The 21,385-nt window shown below is 49.2% G+C and overlaps 1 protein-coding gene across 6 annotated transcripts in view; it reads left to right on the top strand.

Annotated features, from left to right (window-relative positions):
* The window catches only part of BABAM2 (BRISC and BRCA1 A complex member 2), a 400,157-nt gene that overhangs the window by 373,009 nt on the left and 5,763 nt on the right, over nucleotides 1-21,385 (top strand). The gene's annotated exons all lie outside the window — the stretch shown is intronic.

The raw sequence follows: 21,385 nt of genomic DNA on the forward strand, positions 1-21,385 counted from the left end.
ATGTATTTTGTATTCCTTTGTCCTTCCCTTCCAAATCCTCCCTTTAATTTATTTGAGTATTTTTTAGTATAACATTCTTTCTCCTATTGTCCTTTTAGCTACAGCTCTTTGTGTCATATTTGAGTTATTAATATACTAAAATCATCCTTAATTTATCATTGTCTACCATGAATTAACATCATAACACTTCAAATACAATGTAAAAACCTAAAACACTCTTAATTCTCTTTATACTTTCTACTGTCCTTTGTGCTATTATACTCAAATGTTTCACTTCTACATATTTTGTGAATCCCATAATACATTGTTATTACTTTGGCTTTTAACAGTGAGCTGACTTTTCAAGAATTTAAGGAAAGAAAGAAAAATCACATTCCACTTTATTCTGTAATTCCCAAATAAAGGACAAGGAGACTCATTTCCTCCCCAAAAACCTCCACTAATTTTTAAATGTCTTCCTTGGAACAAGCCGTCAGAGAACCATATCCACCCTCTATGCAGAAAACATTGATACTTGAAGTCATCAAGAAAAGAAAGCCAGGGCTCCTGGGTGGCTCAGTCGTTAAGCGTCTGCCTTCGGCTCAGGTCATGATCCCAGGGTCCTGGGATCGAGTCCCACATCGGGCTCCCTCCTCGGCGGGAAGCCTGCTCTCCCTCTCCCACTCCCGCTGCTTGTGTTCCTGCTCTCGCTGTCTCTCTCTCTGTCAAATAAATAAATAAAATCTTTAAAAAAAGAAAAGAAAAGAAAAAGCCATACCTGCATGATACCCAGGCACCTTTGTCTGCCCTGTGGACTTCACCATTGACAGTGCACTCTCACCCACCTTCATGGGATCATCACTGCAGCCCTGTGTGGGGTACAGTGTAGAAATCTTCATTGTCCTTCATGCAGATAAAGAAACTGAGGCTCCGAGTGATTAAGGGACTTTCCTAAGGGCACACAGCTAGCTTCTAGTAGTCAGGGCACAACACAAGGCCTCTGACTTTTGGTACATCTGTCCCCAGGCAGACAGATACAGTTCCCCATTCTCTCTACCACTTGTCTGAGCCTCCCTCCTCAGAGGCCTGGCACTTGAATAACATAAATACAGAGAGGAAATGCATGTGGCAATTAAGAGCACTGACCCTAAAGTCACGACAGCTGAGTTGAAACCTGTTTCTGCCACTCACCAGCTGTGTGACTTGGGGCAAATTCATAATCTCCCTGAGTCTGTCCTCTTCTCTGTTAAATAGTGAAGCTAGTTTTAGAGATTATTATGAGTATCAAATGGTATGTATGGTTTTCTGCTGTTATTTTTTTAGGATTTTTTATTTGAGAGAGAGCATGCATGTGCGAGTGCATGAGTCGGGGGAGAGGAAGAGGGAAAAGCAGACTCCCTGCTGAGCAGGGAGCCCAATGCAGGGCTGGAGCCCAATGCGGGGCTCGATCCCAGGATGCTGGGATCATGACCTGAGCCGAAGGCAGACGCTTAACCGACTGAGCCACCCAGGCGCCCCAGTTTTCTATTGTTAATTAACAGATTACCATACACTTAACAGCTTACAACAGCACAGATTATTATCTCTTAGTTTCTGTGGATTGGGAGTCCAATACAACCTTCCTGGGTCTCCATTCAGGGTCCCAAACAACTAAAGATGTTGACTAGGGCTGCTGTCTCTTCTGAGGCCCAGGGCCTCTTCCAAGCTCATTCAGGTTGTTGGCAGAGTTCAGTTGCTTGTGGTTGTAGGACTGAGGTACTGGTTTCCTTCCTGGCTCTCAGCTGGAGGCTGTTTCCTGCCACATGGCCCCTCCATCATCGAGCCAGCAGTAGTGCATCAAATCCTCCTGTTTCTAAGCTCTGACTTTGGTGTCACTGATTGCTAGACTCGATTTAAAAAGGGTTCATTTGATTAGATCAGGCCTACCATTAATCTCCCTTTCTTAAAGTCATCTGTTCCATGTAACCTAACAATCCCAATTATAGAAATGAAATCCACCATTTTCGCAGTCCTGGGGATTATTATACAGGGGGTGAGGAATCTCAGGGGCCATCTTAGAATTGTGCTTACCACACAGGGGTAATGTAGGTGAATTTTCCAGCATAGGGTCTGGCATGTTGTGAGCATTCAGTCATTGTTCACCATCAACGTCACTATCCTGGAGGGAAAAAGAGTTTCAATTAAAGGGTAGCAAAATCAGCATTGCACCCAACTAAACAGTCCCCTAACCTCAGTGACTTGGACAGAGATTCTTAGATTCTGGGCTGCCCCATCCATGGGCACTATCACCTACAGCTGTGTCTTGGTGCCAGCCCAACCAGCTTAGAAAGTCGGAAAATCCATCCTTCGATGGTTTAATCTACATAAAGCCAACTATCACTTTGAAAAAAATCTGAACTTACTAGTTACCTACCTTGGCATCTTGTATAGCTTTAGATCTGTCTAGATGAATGAATCAAATGTAATCCTTTCTAGTCTGATAAATCTGTGACTAGGTGGAGTTTTCCATGAGTTTCATTGTGTAAAACATCAGCTTGATCCTAGAGGCCTAAGTAGTTTCTTAGAATAGGATTTAACCCCAAACCACCCACTGCAATGGTTCTCACAAATTAAATCCATTATATAAATGGAATCACTTGAAGAATATTTCAAAAAATAGCTTCTCAGTCAACACATGGGAGTAATTCATGAACCTCCTAAAACCATTTGTTGTTTCCCTTCTTGCCTCAAGGTCAGAGAGAGATGTTATTTTCTTATTTAGAAACCTATCCAAATGCTCCCAAAGCAGTCCATAATTCCCCATATGTTCTTCGCCATGCATACTTTTATTATTTGTCATCCAGTTGTCTTTGCAGAATAATTTTCTCTTTCAAGAGTTTTTTATTCAACAACAACAAAAAAAAGTTTTTTAAAAATCATCTGCGTTCTGGACTATTTCAGTTATCTTTCATTGTTAATACCTTAGTATTCTCAAAGACACAGTTTTCTCCAAATTTGTCATTAGCTGCCAAATGCTTCAATCCAGTCTTATACATTAGCCCTCTAAATAAACCAGATAAAAATAGATCTCCTCTCCTTGATTCCAGAGAAGGGGGTTAGATGTCCCCCCACCCCGATTTGCTCCCCATCCCCACCCTTACTGTGGCTCTGAGGCCCCTCTGGGTCCCTCAGATGCCATGGAGCACAGTGTAGAAACCCCATTTCGAAAAGGGTAGTTCACAGTGTGGTCACAGGAGCCCTGAGGCCTGAGAATTCTTTGGGACTCGGGGAGGGCTGCGGGAGACGTGTTGATGCAGTGTAAGTGGTTATAATGTGAGCCTGTGTGTGTTTGTCTCTCCAGAACTCAGTCACCCACTTCCTTGCTGCCTTGTTGGTAGCTCCTTAAGGCAGCTCAAACTATGCTCTGTTCCTGTTGAGATTTCCTTGCAGAGTCAGGCCTCCCTCTGCGGTCCCTGTGCTAGGTCAGCTGGCCCGAGGGACACCCTGACATGTGTGACACCCATCAGTGTTCTGGAAAACCCTGAAAGGGACTTTGCCACCCTTTCTCTCTCTCTGTCTCTCTCCCTGGACCACTACCTCCCCCCCCCCCAACCTCCCTGGCCCCCATCCCTCCTCTGGTTTATAGATATATTTCTGGAACCCTCGTCTGCACCCAAGAGTAGGGGGATGGCCAGGAAGGTAAGAATTGTGGCCAGCTGTGATTGCTCATCCCCACATATCCCCCTCTGCAAGGGGAGCAGCTACAGAACTGAGCCACTCCGGGCTGGAAGAGTCATTGGCACAAAGAAAGGCAGTGAGGGAGGCAAAGCCATCAGTCTTGGGCTCCCAGGAAGCTGTGCCCCAACAATAGAACCTACAGTTCCAATGCTGCTATGATTCATGGGTTTTCTTTATTATTTTATTTTGCCTTAAGTTCCCTAGGAAGAATTCCCTTTAAAAAAAAAAAAAATCCCAACCTCATATTAGCTGTACTCCCTTCTGGAGAGAAGAGGGAATTTTCTGGCCCGGCCAGCACAGCTTGGGCGATCAGGGTGCCCCGGGAGGACGGGAACAGAACCACAATGGAACTGGGGAAGGCCAAGGTCACCCAAGCCTTCCCCTCAGCCGCATGCCCTGGGTTCCTGTGTGGGCAAGCGCGCCTGTCCCTTCCGGGGTTTAGAACTATAGAAGCTGTGAAGAGAAAAGGAAAGCAAATAAATAACATGGAACGATTGGGTCCTTGAACTCTCCAAGAGAATCATTTTGAAAAGTATCTTCAAGGGATTTGGTTTGTTTTTCCCTTCAGAACAGAGACCAACCGAGATGGGGAGGAATCCAGCTCTGCCTGCTGCCCAGGCAGCCTCTCCAAATTGCGTAGGTCAGAGAGAACATGTTATTTATTAGAACCTGACATCTGTTGCTGTAAAATGATAAGCTCCCTTAAAAAGCCTGGCCATCCCTTACTGCTAATATAGCCCTCATCCCGAAAGAGCTGCTTACCGTCCTTCCAGCCCGCACCAACTCGGCCGTACCAGGCACAGAGCATTTATAGCCCCGCTCAGCCTCCTCACTCCCCTCGGGCAGGAACCCCCAGGCCCTCTCTATTAGGCCTTGCTGCTGTGTCCCTGGCTTCTTTTGAGTCCACTCTTTGACCTTTCTGAGGTCTGCTTTAAGGACTGAACCTCGCCCCCGTTCCCCATCCATCCTGCCCTCCTGCTTTCTCAGTGGAAAACAGGGTGAGGGTTTACTTTCTGGTCTCAGTCATGTAAGCCAGAAGAAACCGCATATGAAAAGAGTAGCTGGAAAATCAGTACATCTTTGTTGTGGAAATGAACCGAGTTGTACTGTTGTAAAGCTACCAAGTGCTCAGGGGAGGGTTCTGATGATCCCTTCTAGCCACTGTGAAAATGTGATAACCAAATACAGCGACTTCCTCGTTTGTGAGTTATGGTCATTTATTCTCTTCCTTGGGAAAATAGGCAGATGTCTTACAGAGCCGAAAGGCTAGGGAAATTGGTTTGGGATTTTTATAGCACACCAAAGTAGAAACATGCATTTATCAATGGAATCAGAATTGCCTTTGAACTCTTGGAAGAAGAAATGTAGCAGTAAGTAAAGACAATGCAAAGAATAGTGACCTGGGAGTTGGGAGACCTTGTCTCATCTGGGCACGATTATTAATTGCACATGTGATCTTAGGAAAGAAACTTCACCTCGGGCCTAGTGCCCTCATCTAAAAGCACTGGGCTTGTAGCTGATGATCACTAAGTTTCCGTATATTGGGGGGATTTTAAGTGAAAATTGTGTGTAAGGTAGCTTAGCATGTTTTTTTGTTCGTGTTGAGAAAATTCCATCTCTGTTGCCAGAGGTTAGACGCAAATTGAAAACATTGCTAAATGGAATTAACTACGCTCTGTGCGTGATGCTTTTTTGTACAACCCATATCTGGTATTTATAGAACACTTCAGTTGCGGAACGTGCACACATATGCCCTGAACACACACCCAGTAAAATACTTCTAGATGGAATACATTTTCAGATGTCAAGTTAAAACAGCTTCTTGGGAATTAGGCTTGACTGTTCCGATGTATGTGTTGGTTTCTGACAGGTGCCGCCAGGGCTGCTCAGGGCTGTCTTGTGTGATGTGGAGTCCAGCCAAGGCAGGAGGGCCAAGTTGCTTGTTTCTATCACTTCTCATTAAGGCATGAGTTCTCGAAAAAAGGGAAGCAGCAAACAAGAGTCAGGCCCGTCCATTCTGTGCACATCATTAATGACAAGCAGAGGCCTTGTTTTTTCAGAAATGGGATTCTGTCTTGTGTGTTGTCAGATCATTCAGCATAGGGGGCACCTGTGAAAATAAACAAGATTCAGGACTTGTTGAAATGCAGCTTTATAGAGGGGAGCAGAAACAAGGAGCAGATATTGGGGCAGTTACCTTTGCTCAGAGACCAGCAAAATAGCCAATAGCAGAGCTAAGTTGGGTGGCCACGCAGAAGTGTGGGTGTGACCGTGGAGACCTGTCTCAGGACACGGAGCTTGGAAGGAGCCTTAGAAACCATCTAGTACAGCCAAGATGGAGTATGGTAAGCATTAACCATTGTGGTGGGAATTGAATGAAATAATTGGCGTAAGACTCTTAGCACAGCAATTGGCATAGACTTGACGTTCAAGTCATCATTTTCATTTCCTGTAAAAACGTGTTCAAGACCATACAGTACGACGATTAGAACACTGTGCCCCTGCTCACTGGTCCAGGGTCCAACCCAAGCCACCTCTGACCTCCCACCTTTACTCTGCCTGTTGCCTGCTCCCTTGCTCACAGGAATGGTATAAGGAAATCAGTGTCCACATCCACACACCCATCCACCCACCCAGTGTGTGGCCGGCCATTTCCGTGGTGGCTCACCTGGAGTCTGAGGGCTGCTGTGGCCATGGAGGAGAGGAGAGCCCAGGGTACTCTCGAGCAGAAATAGCTCTTCTGGGAGTATAGAGACCTGGCACTGAGTGCCTTTAAGGGAAAGTAAACATTCCTGTGGCCGAACTTATCACTAGAATCGGTGGGCAAAAGAAGAAAGGGGGGTTTCGTAATGAAGTGGGCCAAAGGATGGATGCTCGCTGCTTCACAGCCTCCAAGCTAGCAGGAAGGCTGCACGTGGAGAAGAGGATGAAAAATTCCAGTGACTCTTATCTTCCCAGACAGACAGAACCCCTGGCACTTAGTCATGCCTGGTGGAAAATGGAAGCCAAGAAAGCAGAAGTAAGGCTGGAGTGCTCTAGGGTCGTCCTTAATCCGAAGTCACTTTGGAGGAGAACATGTCCTTTGCCTCCTGTGTGCCCTGGCTGGTCAGGGCCGAGTTGCCAGGTGGAGATGCTGTGGCTTGAGTCAGGAGAACGGGCTTCAGGGCGGCCATGATTGTAAGAACCGAGTATAACGGTGGCTTCTGCAGTTAAGTTATTGCTAGTAATTGATTCAGCAAACATTTCAGGGCAATATATGTGATATACAGAGTGTGTGCAAGGCACTAGGGACCACAACACACCCAGTTTGAAGAGCCCCAACTATAGAGTGTGCTGATGGATTTGGGGGGTGGTCCATCAGTGGTTGACATTCCGTTCTGACAATGGGGTTTAACCACTTAGTACACTGGGTATGAGTCAGAATTACAAAGTGGGGAGCTCTGTCGCTCTTCCAAAAATCAAAATCAATTTGGAAGACCAGAATTTCCCGTTATTGGTCATTTTAGGGATCAGATAGTCTTTAAATGGTCATTATTCCAGTTGGCCAGAAAAGTGAAATTTACAGGAACATATCTGTAAAGGCACAACTGTTGTTTTCTCAAGAGAAATGATAGTGGATCCCCCAGTCTCTCCTGATCATCTGGTAGATGATGAGGATGAGGATGAGGATGATGATGGTGGTGTGTGCCGAGTGCTTGCACTGTACCAGCACAGCTCCAAATGCTTCATAGATTTTCAGTTCCTATAAATCTCATAACAACCCTATGAGATCAATACTGCCATTATACCTATTTTACAGATTATGAAGCTGAGGTCCTGCAAAGCAAAATGACTCGTCCAAGGTCACAGGGTAACATAGCACAGGAACTGAGAATATACCTCGGGTTTCCTGACTTTTCGACTGCTTTCTGCTCTTATACTGCCCCACCTCTCTTCCCCCTTGATCACCTGAGTTCTCCCAACTCAGCCAGGCAACTGAGCTCACCATTCTGTTTAGAACTGCAGAGTCTCCAGGCTCTCGGCCTTGGTTGACACCTAGGTGGCCTTGCAGATATTTTGATTAGGCTCTCCCCACATCACCAGCACCCTTCCATCCATCAATCCAGTCAGCCAGCCAGCCAGCAAATGTTTACTGTATTCAGCGTAGGTATCAGGCACCATGATAAGTGATGTGTGGGACCCCGGCCCTGCCTTCGCTGCACCAGAGGTAGGGTGGAAATGCTACATAAAGGGCCGTCTTCTGAGGCAGCAGCATGCGCTGTGTGCAGGGGGGACGCAGTAGGAGAGGAAAGGAGGTCTGTTTCCCGAGGTCAAGGAGGCTGACATTGGCGTATGGGTAAGATGTGATCGAGGGAGGACGTTCCTGCCAGAGGGAAGAGACTGCCCAGAGGCCAGGAAGCAGGGGGGTTCTGGGTAGCCAGGATACACTGAAGAGGGCAGCAGTAGATGAGGCAGGAGAGAAAGAAAAGAGGCAGAAAGCAGTCTGCAGGGTGGAGGGAACATGTCCTCTGAAATCAGACCAACCAGAATTCAAATCCTGGTTCTGCCACTCTGTGGTAGTATTTGTTACCCTTGTAGACGTTGGTTTTCTCATCTGCACATGAGGGTAACAGTCCTCTTTCACAGAGGATTGTGAATGTTCTATGGGAAGCCAATTATAAAATGCTGGTATATTGTTGGTGTTCGGCTAATGGTAACCACGGTTATTAATTGCCACGCTAAGACATTTGACCTTTTCTTCTGTGGGCAACGAGGGTTTTCTTAGATTTAGAAAGTACATATTGATACAGTGTTCTGCCTGGGAGCAGATATATAAATCCCAATAGATCCTTCTTAGCCTGGGAACCAGTCACAAAGGCAGTAGAAACTAAGTTCTGTGGTCACGTTGGCAGAATGCTGTTAGTGTTTCCCTTGGGTCCTTTTCCCCCTTCTTTGCCACTTCAGTGCCCAGGGCTTTCAGAGACCAAATAATTTGGTGTCCGTAGATCCCATGCAATATTTAGGACACACTTATACTAAAAAGCTACTTGTTGTTTATCTGAAATTTCAGTGGGCATCCTATTCGGAGGGACAGCCCAAGAATCAGTCAGAACAATCTGTGTGGCTTTCTGGGGAAAGGGAACTCACTGGTCTTCTAGGCTTCTCTCTCTGGGGTAACATAAACTCTGCACAGCTGGCTTTAGGCCGTGCCTTCAAGTCACGTCCTGGGCAGAGATGTGAAATGCTGTGGGGTGCCCCTGTGTGTGTTTGGGGGTGGAGCAGGGTGATGTGGGTTGTCTTGTACCAGTCTTCCATAGCCCCACCCTCTTTCTTCAGAAAAGAAACCCATTCCTGCAGATAGCTGGCAGAATGAAGACAGCCTCTGATAACTTGTCTCATGGATTAAGTGCAAGCCCCCTTTCACAGAGCTTTTCTTCCGGGAGCAGTGCTAAAAGTGGGAACTTCAGCTGTGCCATGTGGTGTGACTTGTGATGGCCATAGCAGGCGTGACGGTAACTGACCGAATGCTCCTTGCTCTGGTGCGTCCGAGGACCAGAGAAGGCCAATCCGGCTGCCTCGCTTTGAAAGTGAGACCAAGGAGACCCAAGAAAGGAAGCCCAAAGTCACACAACCGCTCAGAACTTGAGTCTGAATTGAAGTCTGGGTCTGTGACCCTAGGCTCTTCACTATTAATTTAGGGTATCTGGAAACTGCCGCCACACTTGTCTAGTTGACTTCTGAACATTTTCCCTGGATTACTTGATAACAGTAGTCTCCAGATCCCCATCTGGCTGCATGGCCTTTGGTGCTGCCAGAACCAGCCTTATGCCTGACTCATCCCCTCCTTGAGGCCGAGTTTGTTAAGCCCCTAAGAGCGAGATCACTACTGGTAGGGAGTGAATGCACTTTCTGAGTGCATTCCTAAGACCAGCTTGATCTTGGCCTTCCCCGTTGGTGCCTCCTTGCTGATCTCTTTGCCCCACCCGTCCCAAGTGCTCTGCGGTTGAGATGGAAAAATCCACCTTAGAGCAGATGGCTTTTAACCTCAGTTTCAGAGGCATAATTTGTCCACGTAACATGAGGTGAAAATTAAAACAACGCAGGGCGTAGGTTTGAGCCACACAGCACCCTTGGGCTTAAGAGTGACTTTGACCTATTCCTCCCAGACCAGAATGATTATCCAGCTGCCAGAGAGTTCTTAGAGGAATCACTTGATGAAATGGTGTCACTGGTGAGGTGGTATTAGCCCTAAGACCTGCTTTATCTGCACACCCTGCAAGCAAACCTGACCGTGCAGCAGGGCTGGCCCACGTGGAGACCCGGAGCCGTGATCATGGGATCTTCCACTCTTTTCTTTTTCTCCTTCTTGCCACAACCTGTCATGAGACCAAGAAAACTTGTTTTGAAAATGCTTGACAGCCAAAACAACCTGTTCTCAAGCCCTGTATGAGAGGGTTTGTCCCCTCTGACCGTTTATGTACTGTTAGGTGTTTGACTAGCTGCTGACTGGAAAAAATGAGTTTGCTGTTTTCTTCTCGTATGGTTCGCAGACAAGTGCCAGTGGCTTCCCAGGACCTTGTTTCCCTTTTCTTTCCAGCCCTTCACCAGAGACATTTTAAGACGGGGCCGGAGTCTCACTGATGAATGAACCTTAGCAACATATACTTATGAGGATATAACCAATGGTTACATCTCTGCCAACTGAGCTTGATATGTGGGTTGTCTTTCCCAGTCCTATTAGACTTTAACCTGTGATTTTCCACTGGCATTTTGGGCCTCTCTGAAGTTAAACGTGAGAGTCAAACTCGCCAGTTGCCCCAGAGGCTAGTTTGGCCTTCCACACTGGTGGCTCTAAGGCCTGTCTTCTGTTCCTCGACCCAAGCCATGCAGGTCTCCATTTTGGATGGTCTCGGGTGGGTCCTGTGACTGGGAAGGAGTCACTCCTCCTCTGAAAATACCGGGGTTGGACTGGAATAAGGATGAGCAAACAACAGCCAGCTGCCTGTTTTTATAAATAAAGTTTTATTGGAACCCAGCCACACCTGTTCATTTACGTATCGTCTGGGGCTCCTGTCACCACAAGGGCAGAGTCAGACTGTAGAGATAGAGTATATGGCCTACAAAACAGAAACTAATTATCATCTGGCCCTTTCCAGAAAAAGTTCGGTGGTCCTTGGACTAGGTGATCTTTAGGGTTTCCAGATCCAACTTTCTATGACTTTTGAACGTGTAGCAGGCAGTTTTTTTGTAGCAAGGGTTCCCGAAGTAACTAATAAGGGGCTTAATTCTCTTCCCTGTAGTAGGGACGACACAAAGCATGCTTTGAGATTGTTGAAATCTACAGAGGATGGGGACTTATTCTGCTGTTTCTACAGTTTATTTTGCTACATGTCTGCCCTTGTGGTGATAACAGCCCCAGACGATATGTAAATGAACAGGTGTGGCTGGGTTCCAATAAAACTTTATTTATAAAAACAGGCAGCTGGCTGTTGTTTGCTCATCCTTATTCCAGTCCAACCCTGGTATTTTCAGAGGAGGAGTGACTCCTTCACAGTCACGGGACTGTGACTGCTGGCTCTGGCATCCATCGTGTTCACCAGTTTTGGAAAAAGACACCCCAGCTGTGCAGGTCTGACTGCATTCAGTGGCATGGTTCAAGGTGGGACACCATTTGTACCCCCATGGAAGAGTACACCGATTTGTTGGCTTGATCACCATGGCCGTAAAAGGGAGCCAGACGCTGCTTTGAGGACCTGTGTGGCTGCCCGCCCACCCCACCCCTGTTCTATCTGTGTTTGTCCCTGCGTCTGAGCTATAGGATGGGGCAGGAATAGCCCCGAGTGCTGGGGTAGGTTGGTGGCTGCGGTCAGAAAAACAGAAATGGGTCCTTAAGATGCCTTAAAAAATTCAGAGACTAGGAAAGAACTAATCTCTTTCATCTTCTTCCCCCCTTAGCAAACCAAACAAGATTCTAATTTATAAACTTTGAGTCCTAGTGACATGCATCCCCTGTGCATGTTCCAGATGCATAAGAGAGAATCCAAAGTACAGAAATGAATGGTCCTCTTTTCAGGGCCACTCTGGTCTACAAAGAACTTTTGTGCTAACTAGAAAGGGTGCCCCCTTGGGGTTGGTGCAGAGCAGAGTTCAACTAATAGCTTTGGGTATTTAAAAAAAAAAAGAAAAAGAAACCTGTCTGTTTCTGTGGGCACGTAGCGCTGGAGAACACACTGCTTAGCAAGGAGAGCAGGGGCGAACTTTGGGCCCCTACTTGCTCCCCTGGCTGATGCCTTTGTGCAGAGTAGAAGCTGTGCACCCAGATGTATCAGCCGCTTCTGATCCCTGGTGTCTTAGAAGTCTGTGGGGTCTTCTCCCAGGGGCCTTGCTGGCCGACAGCAGGCTCACACTGCCTGGCCTTGGTTTCTGAGACCATGGCAGCCTGGGCTGGCCCCTGGCACGCCCGTTTTTACCTGGCCCCACCAGGGGGGCTGCCTGGCAAGGGTGTGGCTCAGTGTCTCAGGGCGGGAAAAGGGGCGCCTCACGGCCGGAAGCGTGCAGACTTAGTCCCCTCCCAGCAGGCACCATAGACCTTGATCTCCTCGAGGTGCTTAACGTGGAGAGCCCACGTCTTGGCTCCTCTTTGCCCACTTCCGACCTGAAACTGGCTCTCAGCTTCAGGAACGCGCACGATTTTCCAGCGTTCTGTCTCAGAGGCCAGATGCGAGCAGCACAAAGCAATGTGTTGAAGAGGTCCAGAATAGACGAGCTCACAGTGGTGGGAGCTGACCTCGCTCCCGAGGCATTGGGTTACACGTCGCCGGGTGAGTGCAGTGACGCCATTCCGCGGGGACGCCCCTCCTCTGCAGGGCGTGTTGTCAGAGTGGTTTTCAGGAGGTGGTTATGAGCTCTCCATGGCTGAGATGGCTTTGGGTCAGATACGATTTCCAGCTCTCAGCTCACATTGGGAATTGGGTTTGGGCCAGCCGTGTGGGCAAATTTTGGAAGATTCCTAACCTACCCTTTTCATTCCGCATTGAGCCGCGGTTCCCAGCAGTTCAGGGGCTAGACAATTGGGAAGAAGGAGAAGCTGGGAGCCCACAGTAGCCCAGGACTTAATGTCTACTTCCGATCCCCTTTCTTGGTTCTGAAAGGCTACCGGGGACAAGAGGAAATGTAGTTTGTCATTGTTTTGAGCCCTTACAATGTGCAGAGCACTATACTAAGGAACAGAGTCCCGTGTCCAAGAGCACTTCTCTCTGTGCCCTAGAAAGATGCCGTCGGGAGGAAGAGGGTGGGATGTGGGCATCAGCGCTCCCGCACCCTGTGGGGAAGGGTAATGGCAGCCCAGGGAAGCTGACACGGGGGAATAACCCTATAGTTAGCTTGGGCCCAGAGGCCCAGAGTCCGAGAGAAAGAAAGCTTACACTTAGCAAATGTTTCTTTTTTTTTAAGATTTTATTTATTTATTTGACAGAGAGAGAGCACAAGTAGGCAGAGCGGCAGGCAGATACAGAGGGAGAGGGAGAAGCAGCCTCCCCACTGAGCAGGGAGCCCGATGCAGGGCTCGATCCCAGGACCCAGGGATCATGACCTGAGCCAAAGGCAGACGCTTAACCGAATGAGCCACCCGGGCGCCCCTTAGCAAATGTTTCTGATTTTTAAAACTTAACTACTTCAAATCGCCAGGCTCCCGATGATGCCCCTCACTTTGCGCTGCAGATGCTATGGGCAGACATGGGGTTGGGAACCACTCTGAGCAGGGCCCTCCCAGTGGACCATGGGTAGCTACCAGAAGCCCGGTAGTGGAATGTGAGTGCCCCACACTCGTGCCCTTCCTGCACCAAGCCTGTGCAAGCACTGTGTTCATTTACTTATTCAGCAAATATTAAATGCCTCCTTGATGCTGGCCCTGTTTAGGCAGTTCTCCCAGGTATTCCAGACCCTCTCGTAAACAGGAGCGATTCCATTAGTGTTTGTTGAACTAAAGTGAAGCCGGAGTTAGTTGCTCAGAGTGTGTTCCTGCAGCCATGTGGTGGGAGTGGAGGGCGGGAGGAAAGGAAACCAACACAGTTTGAGTCCTTACCACGTGCGTCACACGGGTTCCTCATCACAACCACACAAGCTGAGTCCTACAGGAAATACATGGAGATTCAGGGTGGCTAAGCAGCCTTCCCAGTGACACACAGGTACTAAGTGACCCATCCATATTTGAATTCGGTTCTCTCTGACTCCCAAATCCACAGGTCGGGATGTTTGCCGGGTGCTCCCCTTGCCACAGGTTCTCTCTCTACTCTGTCGGATTTTTCTTCTCCCAAATATCCCCCAGATCAATAACTCAGGCCAAATCCTAGCCAAAAATGATCACTCCTGATTCTAGGCTAGAAAGTGGGAATCGTGTGAAAGCAAAGTAGGATGAGGTTGTATGACCACAAGCCGAGCCTCATGTTCACAAGGGAGCAGGTTTTAGGAAAACAACAGCCTTTGATGCGTGCTCAAAATTCCTTCCATGGTGAGGCCCTGGGAGAAGAATCTCACCCAAACAATGTACTCTTGGCAAAGGGAGGGTGGGGGTCTTTTCAGGCATAAAGCTACCAGCAAGGACCCAGAAATCACTCAAGGGAGTTGTTGATTTCCCCAGGAGAGCTAGCTTTTGGAAATAAACGTAGCAAAGGATTTCATTTGCCTCCATCCTGAGGCCTCTCTTGCCTCTAACTCCTTAGAGAGGACAGGGGATCGTGGAACTCTTGTCCTTGTGTCGGTTCCCAGCTCAGCAACTCGTGCATCCTTTTCTTAAGTTTAACACCAAGTATTTATTCTGATAAAGAAGGGCTAAAAAAAGAACGAACAAAGTTATTACCTGGCTTGGTCTCCAAAAACCCGTCCCTGCAATTGACAGTTACTGCCTTGACTTACTAGATTCAGGAAAAAAAGGATATTCATTCATTGTTCATCAATCATTTGACAGAAAATGAGAGTATTTCTGTGTCACTGAGGTACAGCCCCCCAAAATGAACACAGAGGCCTCCAGTGTCTACACCAGAGCAGGTGGGGATTCTAAAGAGCTACGTTCAAAGCTGGGCAGACCCAGGGCTCCAGAGACAGCAACAACAGGGAGCTCCTGCCCACAGTGCTCAGGAAGGCAGCCTGGCCTTGGGGCCCAGAGCGCATGGTGGAGGCTCAGCTGCCCCAACCATTCCATTCACAAGGCCCCCCTAAACCTTGGCTGAACGTGAGCCACCACGCTCCTCTCTAGGGTGATCACAGAAGCAGACAACATGTATACAAGAGACATCAACTTGCAACCCCAAGCAATTGAGGTAGGATGTTTTGTTCCAGAAGACACAAGTAGGACCCATGGGCGGGGGTTCCCAGGGGACAGATTTCAGTTTAGAATAAGGCAAAACATTATAACTAGTAGACGTGCCTTTAAATAATGAGCTTTCCATCATGAAAGGTATTCAGGCCGGGGCTAGAGGATCACCCCTCAGAAGTACTGTTAGGGCAAGTCCTGCCTTGAGCAGGATCCTGAGATCTCCACTGTGTCTCTGGTTGGTCCCAAATGAGTGGCTCCACATTTGGTGTTGTGGAGCTCAGAGGCAGGACAGATGCCATGGCTGGGGTTGACAGCAGCAGGCTTTGTGGAGGGCATGATGCTTATGCCAGGCCTCAGGAAGATGGGTAGATTTGGGTAGGAAGGGAGGCCCCCAACATGTTGCATGGTCCAGGAAGTTTCCCTTTACCTGCAGAGCAAACGAGCGCCTACTTAACTGGCTCCCAGAGTTGCAAAGGGGAATTAATTACTATTTGTGATATACTTGAAGATTACCCGATGAAAGACCTTGTATAAATGCAAATTATTATTATTGTCATTAAAGATGCTAGACGTTTGGCCTGCCCGATAATGCCCTGGTGTAGCTCTGAGCAGAAAAGAAAGCCAACCCCAGGCAGAAAGTTTGCTCTGGTTGTTCCAGAGCAATCGAAGTAAGACAGAGCAGGTCAGGGAGGGCTTGGCCCATGACTATGAAAGTGAAGCCACCCAGCTCCTGACCAGAATTAGCACGCAGCTCTCTGCTCCAGGAGTCAAGTGTCGGTGTGCCTCTGAGGGCCAGGGCCCTGCTCAGATTCATTCCTTGATCCCTGCTGTATCCGGTGCCAAGACCCGAGCAGGAGCTAGCCATGAATGAGTGAATGTTCGGTTGTCTGCTGGTCTGAGGGATGGAAGGAAGACGGCCAGGATAGATGCTGGCCACCCAATCTTGGGGTCCTGTGTCAGATCTGGAGACAAAAGGGAGAGATCTAGAAACCTCAGATATGTGTAAGGTCTCCGATGATGCTTATTAAGGCTCTGGGAGAGCCCCTCTAGCGAAGCACAGGGAGAGCTTGTTTATTAATTACTGTTTCCACTTAAGACACTGTCTCTGGCTAAAGTGGTTGGATTGCTACCAAAGCAGTAATAATAATAATGATAGTGGGTGAAAGTGTATTAGACCTGGACGTGAACTCAGAGGCCATCCCTTCACTTGACAGAGGAGATGTTGGGGGCTCGGAGAGGCGAGGTGGCCCATCCCTGGTCACGCAGCAAGTTAGAGGCCCAGCCAGGATCACACTTCAGGCCTCCCCATTCCCAGTCTACAGCTCAATTATGTCAAGATAATAATACCTCCCATCTTATAGCACTTTGTAGACGTAGTACTCCTCAACAACCCTAGAGAGTTTTAAGATGCCAGACGACCTTAGTGTGAAAGGACCTTCTGCCCTCTGCTCTTCTGGGGCTCATTATTTAGAGAACATTCATGATGCCCGTCACGTGCATCTGGGTAGTTGGCACATGTCCTTCTTGTGCTGTCTTTGCCTTCTCGCAGACGTTCAGAGTAGGCCTCACTCTTCATTAGGGTGCCTAGGACTTCCAGGAACCAGAGGGACAAGCAAGAGGGAGGCCACGTTCATCCCTTTGTCCCTTGTTCTTGCAGTCACAGTTCTACTGCAGAGCCACCTGATTCAGGTCCCCAGACGAGGGCTGAAGAGACCGGTCGACACCCCTGGACACATAAACCTGTAAGAGGGAGGGCCGTGTAGGGGTTTGCAAGCACAAATATGGGTGTAACAGGGGCTGGCAATAAGCAGCCCTCTAAATTCATTACTGGGCTGTGGGCAATTCCGGTTTTCATGGAGGAGACTGAAATATAGCTAAGCTGATGTTTGGGAGGAGAGGATCAGCACATCAAAGCATGGAGCAATCCCTAGGCGCACCCCCTCACTGAAGACAAGAGTCCCAGTGACTCAGCGTCCTGCAGCAGCCCCGAGGTGGAGCCCTGGCCCCCCTATACATCACCAGCTCTCGCTCCTCTGGAAACCATGGCTATAGGGAAAGAATGTGTCCTTCGGAGTCAAGCAGCTCTGGATTTATAAATAGCGTTGCCACCAATTACCTGTGTGATCTTAGAAAAGTTACTTGGCATCTCTGCGTCGTAGATTTCCCATAGGCAAGGACAGATAACAAGGCCTACCCGGCGGTAGGCCCAGGAGAAGGAGTCAACATAAAATAATACAGATGGAAGCAAATAGCATGATGTCTAGCAGGAAGTAGGCCCCCCCTCCTGTATACTTAGAGCTTCAGGGTTCTTGCAATCCATGGAAACACATTTATTTTATATCCTTATACAGTATTTATAACTTAAAAGTTTCATGAAAAACTATTTTGCCTTGCCACACGTGACATACTCTGATTTTCTTTTGTTTCATTTTAATGCCAGTCGGGACCCACTAAATGGATTTTATAACCCGCTGCAACCATTATACCCATCATTGGAACCAGCCTGTTTGATACCATGTGTAGGTCTCATTTATCCCCATTGTATGTACGTTCTTCCTTTCCTTCCAGTCCTTCCTTCCTGCCCTTGCTGTCTGTAACTGGCACGGGGGCCAGAACTAGCTGGGGACAGCATGGCAGGGCCCCAGGCTTGGTGCAGAGGGGAAGAGCCCTGCTGAACAGGTGCCGCTCCCGGCCCTCTGTGGTGCCTCAGTGGGACTGAGAGGACCCATAACGCCCTCCGCCTGCCAGAGTTCTGCCTCCCGCCGGCCTGCTGGAGAACTTCGCTACTCTCCCAGCCCAGCATAGCCCACCTGAAGTTTCTGCCGAGGCCACTGCAGCCCAGCAGGGAGGGTAGGCCTCAGGCATCCTCTCCCATTGAATAATTTCTTCTTTTGGAATCGCTGCTCTTCCATCTTTAAGCCCCAAGAGCCAGATGTCTGGGGATAGTATTTCAGCTGCCAGGTGGGGGAGATGAGAATGGAAAGAAGAGGGCCCATGGCCATCCTTGCTGCCCCTCCCCCTGTATGCAAGGGGGATCTTTCTGTGAACACCCAGCTGTGGGGGTGAATACCCAGGGAGCAGGCAGGGGCCCAAGCTGCCAGGGAAGACATGAACTGCAGCCTCCAGATGCTGAGAGTCTAAGTGGGAGAAGCCAAATTTAGGCAGATACTACTTTAAAGTCCCAGGGAGATTCTCTAGGGAGGACAGGGTTGTTTTACGCCCCAAAGAGTTGATTTCCTAAGCGTTTTCCCAGTCCTTTGGGGGTCTGGCCCTCTTCTGCGGAGGCTGATGCCTGGCTGAGCAGGAGCCTTGGGCAATGCCCACTGGAGTGTGACTTGGGGCCTGGGACCTGCACTCGGCACGGCCAGCTCAGCTGGGACCCTAAGCACTTCCTCTTTGAGGTCTATCCTTTGGTTTTTCCCGTTTCGCTGACTAAGAGGGGAGGGTATTCTGTGACCTTGGCAGTGACTCACGGCCATCAGACAGGCGATCAGCTTCTCCCCAGCGCAGGTGAGCGCAGGAGTAGCCCTTGCCCTGGCCGGGCCCGTGGAGGGATCTTGGCCCCTCCACCGGCATCCGCTCAGCCATCTGCAGGAGCCAGGGCTCGGCCCCTGTTCGTGCAGCCCGGGGCAGAGCAAGCAGAAGACTGGCGGTGCCCACTGCCGAGGCATCTGCCAGCTGAGGCGCGGTGGGCAGGTGCAGATCGGGAGACAAGACGAGCCCAGAGCTGTGGCTCTGCTCTGGGGTCCCAGGCAGCGCCACACTCCTTAGCACCTCACACCCACTGTCTGCCTTCCGCCTAGCCAGGTATACCCCATCATCTCAGCCCACCCCCCCACCAGGGGGCCCAGCCTTTCTCAGTAGCCACATGGGCACCCTCTCCTCCCAGCCTCTCATCAAGTAGGTTCAGGACGGAGATAGCATCAGGCTGAGAGGAATGAGATAGGGAGGACTGGCCCAGACTCTGCCCCTAGCTCCAGGGCCTCTGGTCAGCCTTGGGGCCGGCCTGCCTGCCTGCCTTCCTTTTTCCTTCCTTCCTGCACCAAGTTGGCATTCGTTTACCATGAGGCCCAAAGGAAGGTGAGCCCCACTGGGCACTAAGGATGAACCATCCCCAAATTCTGCCCTTGATTTGCAGAGACGATCTATGCTAACAGCTGTAATTATCTATCGTATGCTGTGTTAGAAAAACCACTAACTTCTCTGGCCCTCAGTTTTCCCTTGCCTGTAATGACTGAACTATATGACCTCTGAGATTTCCTTTTGTTCCAAAATTTTATAATTCTAAAGTACATCTTTGAGCCAAATGTCTACATCCGTTTGAGAAATATCTATCGAGTCGCTGTGTGTTGAGCCCTAGACGCAAAGCTGGGACGCAAAGATGGATGAGTGTGACCATGGGTCTGCCGTCAGGGAGTGTGTGGTGGCTGTGATTGGGATATGACAGAGATGGAGCCCGGTGGAAGGCGGGGGCCCTGCAGCTGGGGGAGGCTCAGGAGCCCGTAAGGACTCCCCGTCCCTCCCTGTCACTTGGCCAGCTGACCTCTCCTGTTCTCCCCTGCCTTCTCATTACACTGCCCCCGGGGATGCCAAGGGGGCAGAGACACCTGCAGCCCCTGGGAGCAAGGCCTCGCCCCTGCAGTTGCAGAAGCTGGCTGCAAGCTGCCGTAGCCCAAAGGAACTGGCCAGGCTCCAGAGGGCCTCCTTGGAGAGCCCAGGAGAGAGAACCACTAGGTAATTTTGATCATTTTAGTAAGCATTTCAAAATACCCTATGATTTAGAAGGAGCCAGATTTCATCCCAATACTTTGATGTCTAGAAATGGTTCCCGGTTGGTTGCTTGTTGAAGTCCTTCTAAAACAGCATTTGATTTAATTCAACACATACTAGGACGACGGTCCCAGCCATTGGCGGTCTTACAGGCAAGGAGCCCGAGCTGTACAAGACAGTGTCTAGACACCAATCTAAACATTCCAGACTCAAGGCAGACCGTGGCTGGGCCTGAGGTCGGAGGCCTGGTGTGCCCCGGAATCCAGCAGAGGGGCGATTGATTCCAGCTGAGGGTGAGGGCCGCTGCTTGAGGCTGTGAGCATGTGAGGCAACGTGCCCGGTCAGCTATCGGGCTTTTGCATCTCAGGCGTGCTGATTTTCTTGTTTGGCAAGTTAGGACCCCCTAAAAATGAACCAGGCATGCTCAGGGGTTGGCACATTTAGGGCAGACTACGGGAACCAGTTACAGCCACTTATTTGTTCCTGAAGCCCACACCAGGAGCCAGGCTGACGTCGCCTGGGGCCCAGCCACAAAATTAACCTCCATTGTGCCAGTCACTTGCACACCAAGGCACCCAGAGTGGGATGGGCAGTCTTCACAGGGGCCTTTGCAGGGTTTGGGGTGAAGGGCATTGGAGTAGAACCAGGTCTCTTGGTAGAGAAGAGGGGTGACTAAAATAGGGATGACCCCTGTGACATGAGTAACCCCAAATGAGTCTGTATTGACAGCGGCCGCCCGGGACAACGAGGACAAGGCAAGACCCAGAGAAATGATTAGCAGGACTTGTCTCACACTATTTACAGGACGGCTTTGATTTTCAGACCACAGTCGGTTTTCTTATGACTGATTAAAAGCATGTGCCAATGGAAGGCACAGCTGCAGAAGAAAAGGGGAAAAAGAAATGAGCCTTAGATGTTTTGGAACTTGCCTCTATTTGCAAAAATGAATTCTGACTTGATTTATATTTCCTTGATTTACTGACAATGAGGGTCGTGGCCCTGAACTGCTTCTCCCGCCCCACCCCCACTCCACCACCGCTTTGGCCTGACCCCGGCAAACAGCACAGAGCCCATCTCATGATTGCCCAGAGAAAAGGATGTTTGAATTCCAGAAAGACTACTGCGTTCTGTTTCAGAAGAAGTTGATTGTTTAGGCTTTTGTAAAATAAAAAGTCCCAAGTGAGAGAGGCTAAAGGCAGCTAGGCCACAGGGGCTCCCTCCTCTGTGGCCGTGGGGGGAAGACGCACTGCAGGGGCACTGAGATCAGGGTACCACTGGGCGGGTGCCTTCCCTGAATTCACAAAGCTTCTGCTTTCTTGCCTGCGAATGGAGAGCCTGGCTTCCTGCCACACCCGACGTGCTGGGAGTGCCAGCCATGCTTAACCAGCTTCGCGTCGCTCCTTCCCTTTCTCCAGAGTCCCCAGCCTCTTTGGGCTTTATTTTCTGTTTTTGCTTTTATTTTCTTAAAGTTGTACCCATTCAGATGTTCAGATGTTGATCTCGTGGATTTCTCTTCTTCTGTAAAGATCCATTGAATAAATCCGGAACTACAGTTCCAGGGGGGAAAGCCCCTGTGGATGAGCCTTTTTGGGCAAAGTTCCTAACTGCCTCCCCCTGAAGTCCTCT

Source organism: Mirounga angustirostris, unplaced genomic scaffold (assembly GCF_029215605.1).
Source record: "Mirounga angustirostris isolate CCGP_5_RB_7025 unplaced genomic scaffold, mMirAng1.0.hap1 SCAF_10, whole genome shotgun sequence".
Taxonomy (NCBI): Eukaryota; Metazoa; Chordata; class Mammalia; order Carnivora; family Phocidae; genus Mirounga; species Mirounga angustirostris.